A 24,428-nucleotide genomic window follows, 5' to 3' on the forward strand; every position below is an offset into this window, starting at 1 on the left:
AGATTACACTTTTGACCACATTGTGAAATTCAACACATACGATTATGTGAGGAAAATGCTAACATTTGCAGTGATTTGAAGTAGCGACTGAACAAAATGTATCTCAAAAGAATGGCTTTTTAAATAGAAATGTCTACCTTTTAATGGCAATCTGAGGCATTCCACTGAAGCTATGAATGTTGAAATACACCAAGAGAAGAGCACTTGGGTAAATCTGACCACAAACCCATTGTATCTCACAGTTCTGGCCAGATAATGAACCCATTAGGAAGTTAAAGAACCCATATGCTTGCTTTTTTTCTTTGATATAATGGTCACGGAAGGCAACATGTAAGAATAGTAAGGACGTTCTCACCAATTCATCAATATATGGTGCTTGGTCATCATCCTTGGAGAGGCTTAAGTTCATTCAACTTATGTCCTCATCAACTCCATGTATCCAGAGCTACCATTTCATCCACATTCATGTTTTGTCTAGTTTTTCTGTTTGCAAAAGTAGAAACAAGCAACCAAGGATTGAAACATCTAAAACCATGAGCCCAAAACAACCCCTACTCTTAGAGTTGTTACTCTTAAATGTTTGTGATAGTAACATAAAATCTCACTAACTGAATTACAAAATAAAAAGTATGCCCGTGTGTTAGTGATCTATATAGTCATGGCTGATTCTTTTTCTCCCGGGCATCTTAAAAACTGTGAATGAAAAGAAAGATGATTCTGTCTATAGGAAGATTCATTCTTTAAAAAAAAAAAAATAAAGATGCAGGTCTCCTCTGCCTTCTTCTAAGTTCCAACTTGCCAAGAAAATGAATCTTTTCTTCCAAATTAGGAAATAAGGAAAGATGAAGTACGTGTTTTATCTGCAATAAAATGCCAAGACCCATAACAAAAATGCCTGTATACTTCCACCAAAATACAGCATTGTTTTCCATGATCATGGGGAGATTTACTAGTTAAAAAAAATCTTGTATAAATTTATCCTTTTTGATTGGACACTTCAATTTTTCTAAATGTTTACTACTACCAATATGTTTCAGATCTTTATCATCAGCCCACTGATTTTCCATTTGTTAATAACTAATTTTAAGCCTTCTTACTAGATATTGAACTGTTAAAGATTTATTAACAAAATTCTCCCTAAAAAGGCAGTTGACAGTTCAATACCCATTAAGTAGTATTTTGAGTTGTCATATGTATAAGACATATTTGGATTCTTATGCTCCCCAACACTGCTTTAATTCATTCTTTATAATCTTTCTAAATTTAACTTTTTAAATGCCCTAATACCATCCTCTACTAGTTTCTTTGGTTAATAGTGATAGTATGTTTTATGAATTTGATTTCCATTTCTTCATTATTGGGGGGAATTATTTTTTCACTATTTCACATATTTTTTAAAATAATACTTATTTGCTAGGAATTTCATTGTATAATATAATATACAATCAAAAGGATTTATAAGGTAGGTAGCATTGCTTAATGACTTTATTAATAATAATGTTTATAAATATTTATTATATTTTAATAATGTTTCATTTTTATTCTAGGTATTTACTAATAATGGTTATATACAAATATCACCCCCGAAATAAAAGGCAAAGAAGAGTTAATTTCCTCAACATTGGACTGGAAGCAGTCACATACTAAGTTTGTCTGAAATCCATTTCAAAGTTTGTCAATCTTAATTTTAACTATTAAATTCAAATACATGGTTTTTTTTCCATATTGCACCTTTTCTCTCACCCTCCCTTGCCTACAAGCCTACAGTGCCAATGTTCATTTTATTTTATGTGATTATGTCTCCCAAGACTGAGAGCCAGTTTCATCACATGAAGCCAATGCAAACACATTCCACCGCCAGCACAACACCCTGCTATCTCTCTTCTCAGTCCTTGAACTTTGAGCAGATACCACTGGTAAAGTGTATCTTTGCTTTCTAATCCTTTGTGGAGAAGAATCTTATTTATGGTTTCTATCATCCAGAGTACTCTACTACTCCTCCCTTTCAGTATTTCTCAAAGCATCACCCATCATTGAGTTGAATGCCCCCACTGGCAACTACGGAAAATCTTGTGGCCATATCCATTCTATGCCATCGACATGACCTCCCTGCATTAATGCCTAACCTCATTACAAACACTAAGGATTTTTCCCCTTGAATTCTCAGTGGGGCACAAATATATTAACCTATGACATTTTGCTAATAGAGATGAGCAAATGAAACCAGTACTCAGGACTTGACATTTGCATTCGATGTATGTGTGTGTTTCCCAAAGCCTCACAGTTTATTTTGTAGCTTTCTTTCTCTCTCTCTTTCTTTCTTCCTTTCTTTCTTTCTTTCTTTCTTTCTTTCTTTCTTTCTTTCTTTCTTTCTTTCTTTCGTTGAAATGTTGTTCCTTGAAAATAAAATAACACAGATAAATACGTAAGTCTGGGAGACATGTTCTTTGTGCAGTCTGGTCACTGGTCATCCAATTTCAAAATGCTGCTTAAGCAGTGGCTGAGGCCACGGGGGATATTTTTCTTTGAGAAATGCAGTGACTGTAATTCTACTGACGGGAGGGCACCCAAAAGCATATTCTACACAATTTCCCTTCAGATGAGTGAATTTGTGGATAAGGCACAAAATACACAGGATGGCATAGAGACCATTTGGGCACCAAACAATTAGGAGTAGGGGAGTGCAATATCCACCATCATGTTTATATGCCTTGGCTTTGAAATATTTTCCAGTTTCTTTTTCCATCTCAGTCACTAGCTAAGCTACCAGGAGAAAAGTAATACTTATCTCTCGGAGGCCTTCGGGGCTTATTCATTCTTTTAAGAGTAGGAGGTTCGGAGGAAAATCATTAGTCATTGCCTGGATACTAAATAGAGGAAACCTCATCTGCTAAACAATGACCATTTTGCCATTTGCAATGAACCATTCAACTGGGGATTTTTTGTTATTGTTTCTTTGAACTGAATGAGGGTATTCATCACTTTATCTCCCCCAAGGGCTAGTTACTTTGGAGCTCAGTGAATAAAAGAAAAGAAAGAAGTAAAAGGAAGGAGGAAAACACATTATTTTCACTTGTCTCCTAATTATAATGATTTGTGAGTTACTACACAGTAGTATCAGATCCATGTGCTCCCTGCATCCCAACAAAAGGGTTGAGATATATCAGATGCTCCATGAATGAACTTTGCTCTCATAAGTGATAATTCCATGCCATTGACTTTCTTTTCAGCTTAAAAAAAAAGACAATAACTACATAGCTGCAGAAACTGGTCCATCTCATTTCTCTCAGAATCTTGACTGTACTTCCTTGTCAGCGTATAGAACATAACAATCTCATGAGAATTAAAAGCATATTTTAGGGGAATTCTTGCCTGGAAATTTGATATATGGGTCAAATCTGTCACTCAGATTGATTTAGCTTATGGTTTGGAAGGAAACATCTACCTTCATTATCCCATATATGTTCCTTTCAGTGGTATTCTCTTCCAGTTCTATTTTACCGCTAACTTATATTTGTGCCCTATGAGTCATTTAATATTATATATTTATTGTTATCTTTCTCTCTTATTATTGAATAAGTTTAGTTTAGATATAGCGTCATTATCAGCCTTGTTTTTAATGCATCTCTCTAGCACCTGGAAGAAGAGTGGGTGGCACTTGGTGTTCCAAAGAGAGATGCCAAAAGATGTTGATGTCCATGGTCCATGCTGCCACCTGAGACCATGTTGGTATCCCTGATGCAACAGATATCTATTCTTCAATCTGGGGACTGTGTTGATGCCTGAGGTCTGCCAACCATTTAGAAGTCATGATGAGATCTGTGGTCTGTGCTGCGATGGGAGACCGTGGTGATGTCCTTGATTCATTGTGGGTCTCTATGGATGTCTGTGTAACTGTGGGAGGCCATGTGGAAGTTCATGATTCATGTTGCTGCTGGATGCTATGGGCAGTGAAGCATCGGGGTTGGTACTATTGGAAACTACTGGTTCCTAGTTGGGAATTAAGGACACTGACGTCAATAGCCTTCACCACCTACGAAGGCAAATAGTCTAGATGGAGGGCATTGGGGAGGGTCCTTAATGATTGAAATGGAGATGTTGAGGTGAGCTCTTCACAGTTGTTGTCTTCTGACAGAGGGATGGAAAAGACTCAACTATCTTTGAGGGACTGACCACTAGGAGCTTGGTCATATTCTAACGAGGAATATATGGGCAGCACAGACTATTGTTGGTGTGTTTTGGCGGGGTGGGCTCAAGGATAGGAGGGTGTACCCGAGAAGAAAGGGAAGCAAGTTTGATTAGGATGCCTTGTATAAAATTCTCAACTAATCAATAGAAATATTACATTGTTGATGTGGGAGTTATTTCTTACTAATAAAGAAACTGCCTCGGCCCTCATAGGACAGAAAATTAGGTGGGCAGAGTAGACAAAAGAGAATTCTGGGAGAAAGAAGCTTAGTGAGAGAGTCGCCATGGTTCTCCCACTCCAGACAGACGCAGGTTAAGATCCTCCCTGGTAAGCCAGCTCGTGGGCTACACAGAATATTAGAAATGGGTTAGAAAATATGTAAGAGCTACCCAATAAGAAACTGGAACTAGCCGGGCCAGTTTAATAGAATACAGTTTCCGTGTAATTATTTCAGGCATAAGCTAGCCATGTGGGCGGCCGGGTGCCGGGGACAGCCCCTCTGCTCCTAATTCAACACGTTGTTAGAAAATGTCTAATCCAAGATTAAGGGTTAAATTCTTTTCTTTTTCAGCAATAAGGGCTGAATTGAATGTGCTCTTTAAGCTGACTCAGGTGGCCTATGGATTAGCAAATGGATATGTTCTTTTGAATTCTGTGTTTTTGCAGCCTCAAATTTGTAGTAAAAAAAGTAATCAATAAAGTAGGTATGATGAAGTCTAAAATTTTAGCATGAAAGAAAATAGTGTGCGTCCCCACTCAAACATGTAGTAGCTCAAAGAAATTGACAAAGACTTTTGGAGGGAAAGTCTCCCAAATCATAGCCACATAGCATGGACAAAGAAGTCAGAAAAAAAAAAGAGGTGAGGCAGAAGGTGGGGGAAAAATACCTAAAAATTTTAAAGTTTTGTAATGGAAATAAGAATTCTTTAAAATGTTAAGCATGGAAGGAGATGAGACTAAGTGGATTTTCAAATATCTCCCAGCTACAAAATGAAAAACAAATGAACTAAAGCAAGACCTGAAATAGGGAGTTAGCAGCTGCCATTGCCAATTAGAAGTTACTCTGTTAATCCAGGCAGCTGATGACGAGGCTTTGATCTTGGAATAAAGACATAGATTACACTTTTAGAGCTTTAATCGGGAAGGTTTTTTTTTTTATTGATCTAACATGGGCGTTTAAAGATAAGACAGGGCATAATGAACATTCTCATTTTGCTTTGTGTGGCTGAGTGATGGTACCTGCTGTTCTTTTGTTCACAAAGTTGTAAACATGAATTTTGTCAACTACCAGCTACCTCAATTGTATGAACATGGTTATTAACCAATACATACATTATTAATGCAAAAATAAAACATAACATATATGCTATGGCAGAAATATTGACCTTAGAAGAAAATCAAACAAGATAGCAGAAAAAGATTATGAGAGTAGGCAAAGAAGATATCTATAATAATTATCATCGGAATTAAGATATGAAAAATAAAGAATATAATTACCAGAGACTTGCGAGTCCAGGAAGACAGGCTAGTGCAAATGCCCTGATGGTTGGCAAGTCTGATGATCGTCAGCATGTGGGTGTTACATGTCCGTGTAAAAAAGAAGGAACAGATAGTAGAAAGACATTAGAGAGGAGCTCAGAGCCTAATCAGTAACAGACATTCTGTTGTGTGGCATTCCCCAGCTGCAAAACCACCCAAGTATGTGATTGTTGACAAACTGGCAGAGCTAGTATATGAGAAAATGAAGCATCAGAGTCTCAAGGCCCGAAATTTCAAGTCCTTTCTAAAACTCTGAACTTTAGTATCTATTATCAACCTAGTATATGATTCCTTGTGTCACAGACCGCATTTGTAATACTAGACTTTACTTGATACTCTCAATAGATGGAGCATCCTCTTCTCGCACCCAGTCAGTTATCTGAGTATGCCAAGACATCTGCCTACTGGATAAGTTATTGTCATCTTCCCAGATCTTAGAGTCCCATAAAAATTGTTTTTAAAGATCTATTGACATTAGTATTTTAATATGATTCTATGGACATTCTTAGTTAAAGAAAGTTTCAAACAGAAAAAAAATACAGTATATCAATGCATTAGGTCATGGCTAGTGTTACATAAAATTGAGACGGAAGAGATTTACTTGACTCCTTTCCTTTTACAATAGATACATCCCTTTATCCACTGTGTTAGAAGTCTCTAATACAGTGCTGTGTGTTATCGCACTACAAACAAAATCAGACCAATCTTACTTTTACTGGGCAAGCTAGACTATATGACAAGTTCCCCTGTACTTTATTTTTTTTCCTGGTAGAACAGGCGTCCTCAACATATCTTCTCTATTCCTCAGCAAAATCCTCGGATTTGGCCTGGATTTATTTAATTTTTGCTTTAGTCCGATGTATGCAAATTCAAGTGTCATCAGATGAGTCGTGTGGGTTTGACAAGGTCTACGAAGTCTGAAGAAGACACAGAAAATGGTCTCCATCTGCACTTTCTACCAGCAGAGCTGTTTACATCTATGAAACGTTCATAGTGTCAGTGTTAGCACAATCCACAGCGACCTCAGAGCCAGATGGTAGACAGAAAAGAATGAATGTTGAGCTTCATGTTCAAAGAGAACTGTGATCAGAACCCGGCCTCAGTCTGAAAGGCCAACAGAGATTTTTAATTGCCAGGAATTAAAAAAAAAAAAAAAAACCTATGCACTCATTTTTATGTTAAGACTTAACAATAGCTGTGCCATTATTTGAATAAAATCCTCACTCATCACTTACAGACTTCCATCCACATGTTGAAACCAAATGAAATCATTGCATCAGTCTCAGTAGAGCATAAATAGTGAGGAAAATATCATAATTAAATACACAGCCACATACCAAACGTGTCTTCTTGGTGTGTTGTAGGTTCAACCTGCTTGTGTCTTTAATAAGGCATCACACTGACCCTGTATTTAGCTTAATTCATCTAAGTTTGTCTTTTTTAAAGTACGTTACAAAAGGTCTTCAGACAATGAGTACCTTTTTTAAAATAACTTGCATTTGACATTAATAAATACTAGTAGCTCATTACACTGCTCTGAAGTTTTCCTGGTAGAGTTAAACTGAATGAATATTTAGCACTATTAGTTATTAATTCTTTGAGTATATTTTTTTCATCCTTTATAAAGGTAACACTATAAAATGCTCCAATTAGAGGGTATTTTAGAATATTCAATTGAGAATAACATTTAAATTGAGATGTTTTCTATGACCAGGGGTTCTTTTCTCAAATAATCGTATGAGGAAAACATAGCATTGTTTATTTTTTTATATGTACAGTATAGGCTTTTCTAACACATTTTAAAACTATTTTTAATTTTGTTCAAAAAATAAAAAATAATGCTAATTTTACCAGACTATCTTTTTTGCTTCAGCAAAAGTGTTTCATTGTATCATGTTTCTTGACAATATTTATGCCTTTTATTTTTTGTTCTGTTGCAATAATTTTGGCATAGTTCCTGGAATTAGAATGAGGCAGATAAATGCACCCTTTGAAACAGATGTATTAAATCAGACATGTCTTCAGCAAATGCATCCAACAACTGAATATCAAAGACATTCTAATTGCTCATTAATAACATTTTAAACTGTCTGAAGAATGCATATTCTTCAAATCATTTTTCAAAATGACAGAAAATTGTTATAACTGTCCACTTGAGATAAAAAGCATTAGATATAGTTTTAAGTGTCCATATCATTGATATGTACATACGCACATATGTGTGCATATGTACGCATACACACATCTCTACTTAGTTTAATTCATGCAAAAACATAAAAAATGTTTCAGAGCACACATATTTTGGAATTAAATAATTTTATTTTATACTAGAAGACATGACTAGTGAGGTATTGTAGGTACATTTCCTGTGCAAGTTGGTGTGCAAAAACATTTTGCTATGAACGCAAAAACAGTTATCACTTTGTTGGCTCATGAAGTTCAGCCTTATCGTGAATTTTTTTTTAATTTAGAGTCCTATTGTTTTAACCAGATGCTCATTTGTTGTCAAACATCAAGAGACGAGATAGACTTCTCATTGACCTCTGGAAAGAAGCTTTCTTGTATCTAGACAGGTTAACCTAATCATTAGGAACTATACATTAAGTCACTGAGCTTGTCTGCTTTCAACAAAACCTGAGTTTATCCTATGAAAGGTAGGTCTAGGGAACATTATGTAGTCGCACAGATAAACTGAGTTTTATAAAGAAGGATAATTGATAGTGCTGCGGGCTAGGAATCAAAAGGCACTGACTGGTACCATTTGCTTTTGTGAATGCTGAAACAGTCTTATTCCATGGTACCTCTTGTTCATCTTAGCGTTTACTTCCTCGATGGTAAATGGTCATAAAAAAGCAAAAGATATGTATGCAACCATTCAAATCAGGCAAGATTCTCCCTTAGTGCAGAAATCAAGTGATAGCAATGGGGAAATAAGGTCACTTACACAATTCTGAGTGACTAGTCACCCACAACGAGGAAGCTTCCGTATCAGTCTCAACTGTATTTACCCACATCCTGTGTTGAAATTGTTTATTTCTTCTGTTTAGATTCTTAGAATCAAGTTCTAGTGGGCAGCTTGCTGTCCCTTTTTTTTTAATGGTGGATGCTTTCAAGGTGCAGCAACCGCAAGGCTGCAGCAACCAGCAGAGACTAGGCCTCAAGAGCCCTCAGGCACCTACTCTCTCAAAGCTCCTTGGAGAATTGATCTAAATCTCTTTCTGCTAAAGAGCACAGGATTCAAAGGTTGAGGTAGAACCTGCTTCCCAGAGAGGCTGAATAGCAAGCAGCTCACCTAGCTCACCTCCTCTTGTCTCTCAGGAAGGCCTCGTGCTTTTTTCTCACTACTGCTTAATAAACCCTTCTCCACCTGACTCCTCCACTTCCTGTCAGTTGTTGCTGACTCAGCCTTAAGACCGCAGGTTAATTTTATTTAATCAAACACATCTTTGCATCATTAATGAAATGTTTCAGAGCATAAACAAAAGTAACACACCTTGCATTAATATTCTACAGAAGCATCCAGTAGCAGTATATCCTGTTATCAACAAGTCAAAGAGTGGTATATCACACTTGTCGCTGATGTCGTGTCTATTTTTAAACTTTGTCAATCTACAGCTTCTAAGAGGAGAAACGTATTTGGTCTTTAATCTGAACATTGTTTTGATTTCCAGGATATGTCTTCCTCATGTGAGGTGCTTAAGCAGCCATCTTACCTCACTGACCGGTACAGTACCAGGGTTAGCATGTATGAATTTGTGTTTTTGCACGTGAATTCTTTGAACACCAGGGACCTCTCATGGCCTTGAAAACTGTGTTTCATTGTTGATATATTTTGTACATGTGTGCGGAAGACTGGTTCAGATATTATCATGAGTTGTTTTAACATGTACATTTTCTTTTTAAATTTACTGAGATAGGAGTGTCTCCTTACGTTCCATTTATTTTCAATTTTGTAAAATCAGAAGGGACTCTGCCTTCACTAGATAAACTGCCTCTGGCTACATCCCAGCCATCTGATTTTTTTTTCCCCAAGCTGCTGGACTGTCTATCGATCTGGTCACCTAAGGTGAGAGAAAAAACAAGGTCAACAAAAATTGTATTCAAAGCTCCTATGATCACTTTTTTTTTTCCTTTTTAGAACAGCATGAGGATGATGGGGGAGGGGATAATTCTCCCTCTCACTAGGGAAAATGAGAAAATCACAGCCACATGCAGTGTATGTAGGTCACATTTCTCCTGAATGGAGGAGAAGTCTATGTCCATTTCCTGTATAAAGAAAGCAAAAAATTTCTCACTCTAAAATGTAGCCCTTTGTGTATTACAAAAACCTCACCTCAACTAGCTGAAAAACTAAACAGTATCTATGTTGCCCTAATGAATAAAATAAAACCTTTGGAAAACAGTTACTTCACTATCTTGGTAGCAAACAGTTTAGGGAAATGAGATTATGGTAGCTGATTACACTTAATTTGGGTTAAGTTCAAAGTTAGAGAATTCTTCAATAAACCTAACACTGTCATCATTAAATATTCTATACTGAATTAAAAATTTTATTCTAATGTGTATCTTATTTCCATATAAACACATTTGTCAAACTCTAAATAATAACATAATATAATATTTATATTCAGAATTTTTCTGAAAACAATCATCCAGAAAATTTCTGCTTGTGCCCTTTTTGGTTACACTGCTTCAGTGTAAGCCTCTCTACTGCTCCCTCCTCTTTGTATTTTTCTAAGCTCTTTTGGTTAAAACAAGATTATCGTCTACCTCTTCAAATAGAATCTTTGGCATTCTTTCTGACAATAGGGTTGAAGGTCAGAGCGGAAGACAGAGGAGAAATATGGATGTCAGCAGAAATCGCTAGAGAGAAAGCATGAGGGACAGAGGGCAGGAAATTAGGGTGTGGAGAAGCAGCGAAGCAGATGGACAGGGGCACAAGATTAAAGCTGATAGCACCATTGCCGCCCCAGAGTGCAATTGTGAGGCGAGCTGGGCCAAAGAGCACCTCGGGAGGGTCCGGGGCAGCACCTTCCAAGCCAGCTTAGAACTGGAAAAAGGATTACAGGCAGAAGCACAAAGAGGAATTTTATTTTTAAAACCTCCAAGTAGTGTCGCCTTGCCCATCGCTCTTGCCAAACATCATCTGCCTCTTCCACGTTTTCAGGTAAAAGTGGCCATCTTCTGGAGCAAAGATTTTCTCAACCTTCTTTCCAGCTTGTCCCTAAACCATGAACATCTATCTACATGCTCGCTGATTTGTTCTCATACATGACCTCTACAGTTCCGGAGTGTAATTCACACTTGCCGTTGCTCAGGCTTTATTTCATTGGTCATACACTTTCCTATCTCCTCCCCTTTTTTTTTTTTCACACTGTTTTCTATATGGAAAAATGTTCAGATAAGATTATACTCAAACATCACAGAACAACAGGAGAAAGAACAGAGGCATGTTGTTATACAGCTATGATATATTTATAAATATCTTAAATGAATTTCTTCCTTTATATCATAAATGTACATTCTCTGTTAGTTACCACACCTATGCATTCCTCCACATACATGTCTTTTAACCCCGAAATGTACGATACTTTGATCACATTTCTGTCTTTGTGGAAGATAAAAAGAGCTCGTACTCTTTTGGAAATAAAGGGGATAACTTTATGTTGAAAACCGGTGAAGACATCAAAACTCAAAGATAAATGCTATTTTCATGTTGAAATGCATTAAGTCGGAATTTATACTATGAAAAGCTATTAAATCTCTTTGTTCCCCAAAGTCTATTTATACATTGTTGTATTATTATGTTTTCTATAATCATAGAACAACCTATGTTGCAGAGTTCTAGTTGACAAGTTCTGTATATTTTAAAATTCAATTATACGTCCATTCTAATATATCTAAGGACTTTTAAGGACGTTCTGGGACAAGGACATCATCTGATAATATTGCAGATAAATTGTACTTCTTTCTTCCTCAAATATTACTTTCTTTTGGAATTTTGGGCTATATATATTTGATCCTTTTGTTAATTTTAATTCTATTTTTTTTTCTAAGACAATCTTAATCAAATGACCCCTCCCAGAGCATAGACCCTCACAGTCACTGTGTCTATTGCTGTTTTCACTTGGGTAGTTTTTTGGTATCTTAAAATTAGCAGCTGTAAAATTAAATCTATCACACTTCTCTTTCTTACCATAGATCTCTGATATTATTTTTTTCTGCTTTAAAACATATTCTTTTTTATTTTTTTGTGTGTGAATATTGTGCTTGCATGTACGTATGTGTCCCTTGTGGTGTCTGGTGTTAGCAAAGTCAGAGGAGTGCATGGTGTCCTTTGGAATTAGAATTCTGGAAGAATGTGTGCTTCCATATGGCTGCAGAGAGCTGAACATTAAGGGTAACTCTTACTGTGAGCAATCTCCCCGAGTTCACCTTTCTGCTTTATTTTCTTTAAATTTTAAATAATTTACAAATCATGAAAGTAACATTTTAAATTCCTCTCTCCTCCCCATTTCCAAGGTCCTCCTCATATCTGGGTGAGTTGTTTCTCAAGCCATTCCAAAACTATCCATCATACTACTATTTAATGTCAAATTCTTTGTGTCTATGTATCTTTTTCTTGCACAACACCCAACCAAATTGCATGCTCTGTTCCAATATCCTAATAAACTATCACATTTCTGAGCAAAAATAACCTCAATAAATAAAAGTATGACTATGTAACTCCGTGTTTATACACACACCCTCATCTGCTCTGTTTCCTATGCCCTTCCCTCCTGTCACATAAGTTTGTCATTATCTTTGTCTAGGATCCATATTTGGCCTTCAGGTACTTTGCTCCCTTCTGTTTTAGTTGCTTTAGTTGTTACCATTGCCAGAATATCTGACAAAAGCAATTTAGAAAAGGAAGGATTGATTTGCCTTGAAGTGGATATTGTCTGTTGGGGATGAGGATGTAGAGCAAAACGAAACTGACATAAAGCATGATATTATTGGCCCATGCTGGGTTTACAGTCAGAAATGATAAAGAGAAGAATCTGGGTGCTCAGTTTACTTTTTCTTTTTATTAAGCCAGAGAGATCCCAATCGATAGGATAGAGCCGTCCACATAAAGGCAGAGGTTTCAGTCACCGTTTAAATATCCTGAAAACATCTTCATAGACAAGACAATGGTTATTTCCATATTGACAATAAGTTCCATCAAGCTCCCAAGATTAGCCATCACATTTCCATATTTGATATTCAAAATTATAGAACTTGTTTCTCAGGTCCAGTGAATAAACTCATCTAATAAAGTTCAGTAAAATTTTAAGCATATGTACTCTATCTCCCTTTGATAATTTCTGTCAAATAACAAAATCTATGTTAGAGTACCTAAAATAGTATATCGTGTGCTATTACTTGCACATTTTTCTCTGCTTGCCCTCAACTTCTTTTGGAAGAGCTGATATCTTGTTCACTACTGAATTTTCATAAGTAAATATTTAAAACCAATCTCCCGTGTTAGTTTCCTTTAAATTTGTGTGATGACATTCTTGAGAAAAACAATATAAAGAGAAGAAAATATTTGCTTTTGCACGTTTTCAAAATTTTCATTCCGTGGCTGGTTGATCCTGCTGCTCTTGGTCTGTGGTGACATAATATATCATAATGTATGTGAAGATGTACCATAGCTAGCTTTATGGAAGCCTGGGAGTCAAAAGTTAAAGAGGAAGCACTGGAATCCTAATACCCTCCAAGGTCATGTCCCCGGTAGTCACACTAGGTATTCACCCCAACTTTCTGATTGTTCCATCACTTGACAATAGAACTGTAAACCAACATCTAAGAAATTAGAATAATAGCCTTGGGGAAAGTGGGTTTCTAATCCCCAGCATGGTGACTTTCTCAGACTGTTCTACTGATTTCTCTCGTGAGTTTCACTCTGTTCATCTATGGTATCATCCAGAGGGAAGAAGGAGAGCTTGTATCTCACAGATACATTTTAAGAGAGAGTAGCCCTCTGTCGGAGAGTAGTTTACACATCATGCATCTGGAAACAGCTTATTGTGTCCTGGATAGTTGAGGTTAGAGACAGTACCATAGACTAATATGCTGCGGATGATATTCCACATGAAATAAACGTCCATTAAGGTGTTTCTCACAGTGCTTAACATCAACCACAGACATGAAAATTCATCTTGACTGATGTACCTGCTAAACATTTTCTCATTTGATCAAGAGCTGGTAAATTAATTACAGGATTACAGAATTGAGAGCTATGACTGATTCCAGGTCTTTACCTTTAAATTTCATTAACTGGAAATTAACTCAGTGGTCACTTTATGGGAAGAAACAATTTGTTCAGAAAAGGAAAAGAAGTAAATGAAATTAAGAACCAATTGGGGTAAACACTGTGCACATTAATACTGCATACAGGCCAACTGGCAAGAGGCTGACACACTTTCTTGGTAACAGGTTAGTTTGTGAGTTGTTAGTGAATGTTGGCAGAGGACAAGAAACTTGCCGTAATATATTTATTCATATTTTTTCTTGAATTGGTAATAGACTAAGGAATGCAAAGACATATTTTTTGAATAAGTATAAATTGAATGCATAGCAACAACCATTGTATTTCAGGCAGTCAGCATTTGATCAATATTATGAAAGCTTTGATGTTAAATTTTGTAAACGTATTTATATCATATACATTCCTTTATAAAAACCAAACAAAAGTTTAGGAAAATTGGGCAAACAAATTTGGGTTGTGATTTTCTTTTGATTATCACCAAAGGTTGCATTGTAAGAATGTCAGAAAAGAATGATAACATATTTAGCTTCTTGTTTTATTCTTTCTCAGCAAGAATCACAATAAAAGGCACTATCACATAAAATATGAAGGAAAACTCCCTCATTCTAAACTAAATTGTACCATTAGGTTTACTACAAGTGGAAGGTTGTAGACAATGCTGATACACAGACTGTGTGGCACCAAGGACTCTGGAGACATCCTAGAGAAAGCTCCACGAAGTGTGAGTTTTATTAACTTAAAAAGGGGAATATGTGACTATGACATTTAGCCCTGAGCTACCTCCCAGAGGCTGTTCCTGCAGCTGTGTTGCAGTAATAGCACCTCAATATCTAAAACCTAGAACTCATTCGTGCCATCTACAAGCATTTCTCTCCGGAAGATAAACATAACCCTAGGCCTTGCCTCATAATAAGTATGTCATGGGAGGAGAAACAGGCACCGTCCTCCATTCCTGTGAGCATTGAAAGCAATTTCTGAGGTTCGATTCCAGGGCAGACTATAAAGTTGTCTTCGAAGTTGGCAAGCAAACATTTCTTAAGTTCAATAAATATCTAAGAAACTCTTTCTTTACCATTTTCTTTGAGAGAATATATCTCCTCAAGGTTAATATGGACAAAAGTATGGAAATTCCTAAGGAGTCCCAATGTCATTTTATTTTTTTAAATCATTCCACACTAAAAAAAAATGTTGTATGTAATAAACATAGTGAGTCAGTTTAATCCTTAGCTTGCCACAATCTAAACCACCTGGAGAAAGAATTAAGGCTTTTGGGCATGTCTTGGTGCCATTAATTGAGGTAGGTATGTCTGCCTGTTGTAGGTATCTCCTATCCATGTGAGTTCTGGAATATGTACATGTAGAGGGGGCACTAAGTTCAAGTAAGCACCTATGAATTCATTTCCTTCTACTCATGACTGAGGTTATAAAATGACTAACTGCCTTGACTTCCATGGTGCCTTGACTTCTAAATGTGAGCTAAGGTAAGCACTTATGTCTACATTGCTTTTACTTTTTGCCATTGTAGTTTTTAATCACAGAAACAGAATTGTAACTTCACCAACCAGCTTTATAGAACTACTTCATGTATGAAATTATAGCTACACCCTCTGAGAAGAATTAATGTCACAATTAAGTCCTGTGATACAAGTCCTGTGAAGGGGAGAATGGCAACATTCATTCAGAAAAATGATGATCAATATATTTATATATTTAATAATGGGATGAGAGAAACTAGGTGATGATATTCTAAAGAGTTAATGATGAAGTTGGTCTAATGAAATAAGATAATCAAATTATTTATTTAAGTAAATATATATTAAAGTTTTACATTTATCTATTTTCATATGAATATGGACAGAAATGTTAGGAAGAAACCATATCCTCACAGTTCTGTAGCAATTTTTTCTGTCCCCTATCAAACCAACTCAGATTTCTGGGAACAAATCAGTAAAAGAATTCAGCAACAATTTCTGATTGATCAAAGTATTAATCCTTTATTTAAATAAATATTTTAAATACTAACAAGAGATCGAGATATCACAGTTATTCTATTTTCAAAAGTGACAAAGGAAGGGGAAAATCCGAAAACTGACAACTTACTGTTTCTAATTAAAAATTTTCCCACTTGGAAAAATTTAAACAATGAAATAAAGTCCACATGCCTTTAGTTAAAAACAATGATCAATGCTATCAGGTAATTTTGAGGTAATGATTTTAAGTTTATGAGTGACCCGGATTCTAAGCACAGGTAATAGCACTATTTTCTCTGTACTGTTCTTCTATTTTCAACAAATATAATAATTTTTGTGTATGTGTGTGTTTTCAAGTGCATACGTGTGTTTGTGTGTGTATGTGTGTGCCTGAGTGTGTGCATGTTTCATAGACTACCGAGAAGAACGTGTTTGGGTAGAATGTCTTTAATCCAGAGCCTTAAACAACCTGGCAAAAGTACTGTTTGAATAGAATGTTTATAGATGTTCCTTTTACCCATGCTGTTGTTGAAACATACTGAGAGCCATGCACTGTAAATAATGTGTGCTTTATGTTTAGTAGCATTTTTATCAAGAAATTGAGTGCATCCACATTTGGTGCATATGATTAGAATTGCTATCATTTTGATAGACTGTGGCCATGATTTCAAAGTGCCTTCTAAATATTTATGCTTATACCCATAGACACGGCTGCTATCAAGCCAGGTCAGAGAAGCTGCATTTTCCAATGGGTACAGGCACATGTACAGGCTCAGAATTGATAAAAAGTGCTGACGCTAAGGGTCTAAGAGCTCAGTTTTAAACAGGACACTGATAACAACTCCTAGTTCTCTCCAGAACAAGGAAGAGATGGAAAGAACGTAACACCTTAGGGTGAGGAGGAATGCTGTGGAACTTGATCTTCTGGACATGACCAGCACCTCCATTATAAACTCACGGCTGCTGCAATTACTTATGCAAGACATACAGAAAGGGAAACTAGCCAGATATCCAGCATAGAAGGTTAGACCATCTCCTTACTGAAGACCCACACCTTACTGAAAAGAGCTATTGGCACTTGAGTTGCTGGGGGATGGAGAACTATTCTTTACTGAGGATGCGACCCCTTGTAAGACTTACATGCTCCCATTGGATTCTCCTATGCTCATTCCCATGTGAACCACCAATAAATGGAATCAGTGAGTTATAAAAAAGTATTAAAGAAAGACATTTTGTTAAGGGAAGATGTTGTGGAGAATATAGTTTTTGATGGAGGATAAAATTGAGGTTAAGTGTAAATATGGTATATTTACACATATAAAGCTCTCAAACCAAAAAAAAAAAAAAAACTAAATCATTTAAAAGAGCTCATTTGACTTAGGGTAGGTTGAGGACAGAGAGCAAAACAGATAAGAATTGTTTCAAAAACTATCTTGTATCAATAGCAGAAGGACCCACATTAAAAATAAAATACAATTAAATAATAACGATAAAAAACAATGGAAAGTTTGTCAGATCCAAATGGGACGATGACTGCCCCATCAGAGCTAATGTAATCCATGCTCAGAACTAAGGTTTTGCTGGTCTCATTCACAGTGGCTATTCTCTGTTTAGCACTTTAGAAGGATGGATGTTTTCATCTAAACTTTCTAATCAAACTTTTTGCTTCCCTGGGACACTGTGAGACTAAAGGGCAACAGCTTTGCCACAATAAAATGTGTGATTTACCCCTCTGCATGAACAAACCCATAGTCTGATTCATGTACTCACACAAACAAAAAAAATGTTTATTTCTAAGTATGGACCTACTTTATTGAAAAGCTGCAGGGGCGGATCTGGGGAATCAAGTGAATTTCAAGTCCTGTCTCTGGTAATTACTTGCTTTATAAGAGTCAGCAAGATGCTTATATTCTCTCTGAGTTTATTTCACGTCTTAAACCACATCTAGATCTATCATACCCAGTAGTAAGAAACCTGCAATGGTTTCTAGAAAGTGTTTTCCAGTTACTGTTTAGTTACTGGACTAAACATTCAGAGGGTTGCTTCATGCCCCATAGGCTATCAGCAGGTACCAATCAATCTGTATGTTTCTTTCTGTGATTGTTTCCCTGCTCCTTCTTTACAAATAGAGCTGTTGTGTTGAGCCTCTTTTTTTCAAGGCTTTTGTTTTTCCTTTGACCATGTTAATGCAAGCAAATATTCACAAATTTAAACAAAAGCTGTCTTTATTTAAAAGTCAGCAATCCCAGCTTCCTAAATGACTAAGTATGCAAAGAATATTGGGTCTACGAAAATAAAAGATTATACACGGTGTCTATGACCATCTTTCATAAGGGAAAACCACATTCATTGTTTGGCTTTGTCTTATCAAAGAGTTACTTATGCACTTTTTACTGAATAAAGCGTAATTACTTTTTTTATTAAATTTATTTCTTAAAACAATATTTTCTCATTTTAAATACCTAACCCAGTTCTCACTCTCTGCCCTACTCATACCCCCACCCCCACCCCAGTTCCCCAGCCACTCCTCAGAGAGGATAGGACTTCCCAAGAGAAGTCAACAAAGCCTGACACATCACTTAGAGGCAGGAAAGAGGTGCTCCCACCTATATGTATAATGTGGGAGTGATTTCTTACTAATAAAGAAACTGCCTCGGCCCTCATAGGACAGAAAATTAGGTAGGCGGAGTAGACAGAAGAGAATGCTGGGAAAAAGAAGCTTTAGTCAGAGAGTCGCCATGATGCTCCCACTCCAGACAGACACAGGTTAAGATCCTCTCTGGTAAGCCAACTCATGGGCTACACAGAATATTAGAAATGGGTTAGAACAATATGTAAGAGCCAATAAGAAACTGGACCTAGCCGGGCCAGGCAGTGTTTGAAAGAATACAGTTTCCGTGTAATTATTTCTGGGTATAAACTAGCCATGCGGGCGGCCGGGTGCCGGGGACGCAGCCCTGCCGCTCCTATTTCAACATATGTAGACTGAGCAAGGTATCCCTCCAAAAAGAATGGGCTCCAAAATGCCAGTTCAAGCACTAAGGATAAATTCAGGTCCCACTTGTCAGTAGTGCCAAAGATTGCCCAAGCTACACAACTGTCAATCACATTCAGTGAGCCTAGTTTAATGCTATGCAGGTTTTCCAACCAACAGTCCAGAGTCAGCAGCTCCCATTAGCTCAGGTCACCTATTTCTGTAGGTATCCCCATTATACTCCTTATCCATTTGCTCATATTATCGCTCCTCCCTTTCTTTGACTGGACTCTGGCAGCTCAGCCCAGAACTTAGCTGTGGATCTCTGCATCTGCTTCCATCAGTTGCTGGATGTAGATTCTATAATGACAATTAAGGAAGTCATTAATCTGATTACAGGAGAATGTCAGTCCAGGCACCTTTTCAACTATTGCTTAGGGTGTTAGCTGGGGTCATTCTTGTAGATTCCTAACAATTTCCCTGGTGCCTGGCTTCTTGCTAACTCCATAATGACTCCCTCAATCAAGAAATCTCTTTCCTTGCTCTCTGCCTCTGTCCTTCTCTCACCTCATGGGGCATCTGGTATGTTTTCCAATTATGAGTTCTGTCCCCCTTCACAATATACTTCTCACAGAAGTGCTTTGTTGTTAATTTTATGTGCAAGAATGTTTTGCCTGCAAGACTGTATATCACATGGGTCCAGCAGCCAGAATAGAATCCTCTGGAACTGAAGTCACAGACATACAGCCATATGAGAACTCGCAATTAAACTGGAGTCCTCTGAAAGAGCAGCAAGTGCTCTTGATCACTGTGATATCTATCCAGGCCCAAGTAGTTCTTTTTAATTTTTAAAAATTGTTAAACATGTTTTAAATATAAAGAAAATTATATCACTTAATCATCTTGTCTTTCCTCCCTCCAGCCCTTCCAATTCACCTTTTCTTTTAAGCCATCCCACAACCACGTTCAAATCAAGTTGATGGCATCTTTTCTTTTAATTGTGTGTATGTGTGTGTGTGTACATTTATATATATATATATATAAAACCTGATGAGTTTATTTTTATTGTTTGTATGTATGTGGTCTTAGGCCTGACTGCTATGTATTGGAAATAAAGAGGATCATTCCTTGGGGAGACTAATTCTTCTTTTTCCCGGTAATCGTTAGTTGATTGTAGTTTTTTTTTTTCCTATGTTGAGATGACAAAATGTCGCCCCTTTCCATATTAACATGTCCATGATATTGCTCTTGTTCCAGTCTTGTTTAAGCCACGATTTCTCGAACAGACTCTTTCACTGCAGACTCTCTAATATCCTGGCTCTTACAATCTTTCCACCCCCTCTTCGGTGCTATTCCCTGAGCCACAGATGCTTGTAATAGTAAGAGATGTTATGATTGATTGGGGCTGGTCTCTGCACAATCTCTGCATGGTGTCTCATTGTGTTTGCTGTGATGGGTTCCTTTTGGAGTAAGAAGAACCTTCTTTAATTAGGGGTAGTAACTACTCTTACCTGTGGGTATAAGTTAAAATTTAGAGTGTAGTAAGGAATTATGCTGGTCAAACAAAAGGGCAATAGTAGATTATTTTCTGAGGTCTATGACCCCTCTAGCCCTGGGAGGTTGTTTCCTTCTCTAGTAACAGGCATGTTTCCTCTCCTGTTGGTCAGGTTTTAAGTCCAATTAGACAGCTATTCATTGCAACCAACATATGAGTGCCACTTACTGTACCTTTGTGCATTTCTTGCAATGCTGCTCATGTGTTGCAGTTGAGTAGGGAAGCTTGCTCATTATGTTTATGGAACTACTGAAGCTATACCATGGGAGAGAGGCTTTCAGATATGATCCAGCTGAAGTCATCCCAATAAGGTTTGATTAAATGATATCTACTTTGACCAAGCCTGAATAACAGTAAATCACGAAAACGAAGCAAAATGAAAAATCAAAAATGAAGAGTATTAACATTATAATAAATTTCCCTCTTAAGTCCTTAGTACTGTGACCATTTAGCAAAATGATGATACTAGGTTCTCCTTTGTGGCAATAACATAGCCTGCATCGGAGTTTTTGATCAGTTAGTGGTACAAGACTTGTAGTCTGTCTTGTTGAGAAGACTTTAAATCCAACAAAATGTGATGGGTTACTACCGTAACATCACTGTCACTATTGCAATAGTGGACAAATCTTATCAAGCCAGTCATTTCTGCAGCTCCCAGGGTTGATAGCTGGGTAAGAGGGTTGATTAGGAAGACCTTTCTTCTCCAGGAACATGCATAAAACTTTCTAGAAGTATGAAAGCTAGTCAGTAGAGATGAAGGTCCAGGTCGGTACTCTCTTGATTTCTTTAAGTTCTATAACCAAGGTATCTGTTACCTTTAAGAGTAAGATTTTACCATCAAGTTCTGGGTGATAAACAACGCCCGTGTCAATAGGCTATATATGTTTATGGAAAATCAATAGGACTCTATTGTCTAACAAATAACAAGGTGATAACTCATACCTGGTACTAGACTTTGTATTCATTAGGTTACACTGTCTGGGGGAGAAATTGTCCCTCCATTATATGGTTTTCCACTTAACTCCCTTTTTATATGCATATGTATATGTATGTGTATGTGTATGTGTATGTGTATGTATATGTATATGTATTCTTGAAAGGTCCTACAGTAGTTGGTTTCCGAGTGGCTTTCACAGAGGTCTCTATGGTTCTCTGTATTTCCTCCTCTACCCCGTCTTCCCACTTCTACTTAGTTTAATGAATCCTGTTCCTTATTTATTGTTTGACTACTCAAATTTATACATACACACTCATATGTATTTTAAAATAGAATATGCATATGAGAGAAAATGCACAATGATTTTCTTTCTGAGTTAGCTCCATCAGAATGATTATTTGTAGAACAAAAATAAAAATATTTATAGTTTAATAATACTAGTTGGTAGGTCTCAACTACATGTTCATTATTTATTCATCCATTGATAAACATGTAACATGTATCCATTTCTTGGCTGATGTAAAAATTGAGCATCAAGAAGCATGGGTGACCAAATACTATTGTAGTAGGATGTAGAGTCCTTGGGGACTATGTCCTGAGTAGTATGTCTGGTTCACAGAGTAACTCTAGGTCTAGCTTTTTGCGAAAGTCCACACTGATTTCCATAGCAGCTGCACCATTTTGTACTCCCCCAAAATGTGAATAAATTTTCCCCTTTCTTCATACCCACACCTGAATCTGTTCTCATTTTTAAATTGATCTTAGTTATTTCAACTTGGATAAGAAAAAATGTCAAAGCAGTTTTAATTTGCATCCTCATGATGGCTAAAAACATTGAACTTTTTAAATTAATTCTTAGCCATTTGTATTTAACTTCAAAAACTTTCTGTTTGGTTTGATACTTCAATTTTTAATGCTTGGTGTTCAAATTTTTAATAATAAAGTTAATTAGACAAGCTTGTTGAAGTTTATTTGAAGTTCATGCATGCAATTCTGTTTATTTCTTGCATTAATGTAGTGCTAGGACAGATTCTAGAATTACCTAAATTATAATGCATTATGATTTGTTAAGAATCAACTGTTATAAAATAAAAATATTGTTTCTGAATTTCACTGAGTTTAAGTTAAGCAAGTACCACTTTGAAAGTTTGGAGACTGATAGCTGTAGCTGAATAGCTCATAATATTTCTGATTTAGCATATGCTGAATAAACTCTGGGATTGTTAATACTATCAGCATTTATTTTAATAAATTTGTGAATCTTTGGAAGAGGAGACAGAATAGATATTTTGTTCAAATTCTGTTCTCAGAATCTGTAGCTATCTAAATAACTATAATTTATAAAATATAAATTACATATAATTTAATGTAAACTGGAAAAGTACTTAAAATGACAGACATGCTAATTGTGCTGCCTAGTTTTATGTCAAGTTGCCACACCTAGAGTTATTTGAAAATAAAAGACCTCAACTTAAATAAAAATGCCTCCTTCGGTCCAGTTGTTGGGCATTTCTTTATTAGTGATTAATGTGGGAGGACCCAGCCCAATGTGTGTGTGGTACCGTCCCTGGGATGGCGATCCTGAATTCTATAAGAAAGTATGCTGTGTAAGACATGATGGGTCAGTAAGTAGTATCCTTCAGTGGCTTCTACCTCAGGTCCTGCCTCCAGGTTCCTGCCCTGTTTGAGTTCCTGTCCTGACTTCCTTCAATGATAAATAGTGGTGTGGAGGAGTAATCCAGATAACATTCCCCTCGAATTTGCTTTGGCCATGGTGCATAATCACAACACTAGTAACTATAACTAAGACACTAATCATGGCAAAATTCCTCTCAAAAATGGTGAAAGTTGAGTCTTCTTTGAAGACCCCACTAACTAGAAAGAACAAGTGTTTAATGAACAACAGAAGATTCAGCATTCCAATTTAATGATTTGGTTTTGTTAAACCTAAAAAGTAAAACTGCTGATGGGAAGGCCGAAAAAATCTTCTAGGATAGTTGAAATGAACAAGTAGAATTGGATTGGAGAAACTAGCATAATAGAATGTGATATGCAGCTCTTTTCCTTATTAAATAATTGTTCATTTGCTGGAAATTTCAAATCAAATAATTTTGCAAGATGACTTTTACCTAGTTTTTGAGAATACCATCCTTGATTTTTTTTTACCTGTAGATGTACAGCAAGTCCATTACTAAAAGCTGAATCTTCATCATTTAAAGCATGTAATAATCTAGTATATAAAAGAGAATAAAAAAAAAACAATTACCAACTTTATCTGACCCAATACTTACATCCCCAGTTGCTTCTCTGTATAAAACCTAAGCATTTTCCCTACAGGAAAAATAAATAAATGGAATTCTCTTTTTAAACTAGATGATTATTTGCTACACACAGTATTAAAATAACAAGATCAGTTGAGCAATCTAAATATTTTATAATTATACTTTTTCAGCACAGTATGCTGACTACAGTATCCCACAGGTTTAATTTGATTTATCAAGACAATAACATCCTAGAGATTCGGTAGACAGATGAATTTTTGCAGGTACTATAAATCCCAGAATCCTGCCCCAATAACCTACTAGCTTCACTCTCACTATCAAAATCTTCTCTTGTCTTGAAGGAACATTCTAGATTATTCCAGTCATGCAAGTATGGTCTCATTCATAAAGTGATCGATTAAGCATTGTAGGGAGGAACTCTCTCAGGAGCTTGGCTTGACTCCGGATACTTTTTTTGTCAATGTGCCTGACAAACAGATGATTGCTGATTCTACACCTTTTTTCATTCTTCCTTTACATTTACCATCTAATCTTCCACCATAGGTTTCTAATTCGCCATCCGGTCTTTCTATGTAGGTTTCTGTATGCAGACTTAGGAATGCTTTCATCGCGATATTTCATAATTGTGTTAGCGTAGAAACTAGGTTGTACTCAACTCTATACTTTGAGTGTGAGTAACATAGCATTTC

The sequence above is a fragment of the Alexandromys fortis genome, unplaced genomic scaffold (genome assembly GCF_014885135.2).
Source record: "Alexandromys fortis isolate MF-2015 unplaced genomic scaffold, M_Fortis_MF-2015_v1.1 scaffold_32, whole genome shotgun sequence".
Taxonomy (NCBI): Eukaryota; Metazoa; Chordata; class Mammalia; order Rodentia; family Cricetidae; genus Alexandromys; species Alexandromys fortis.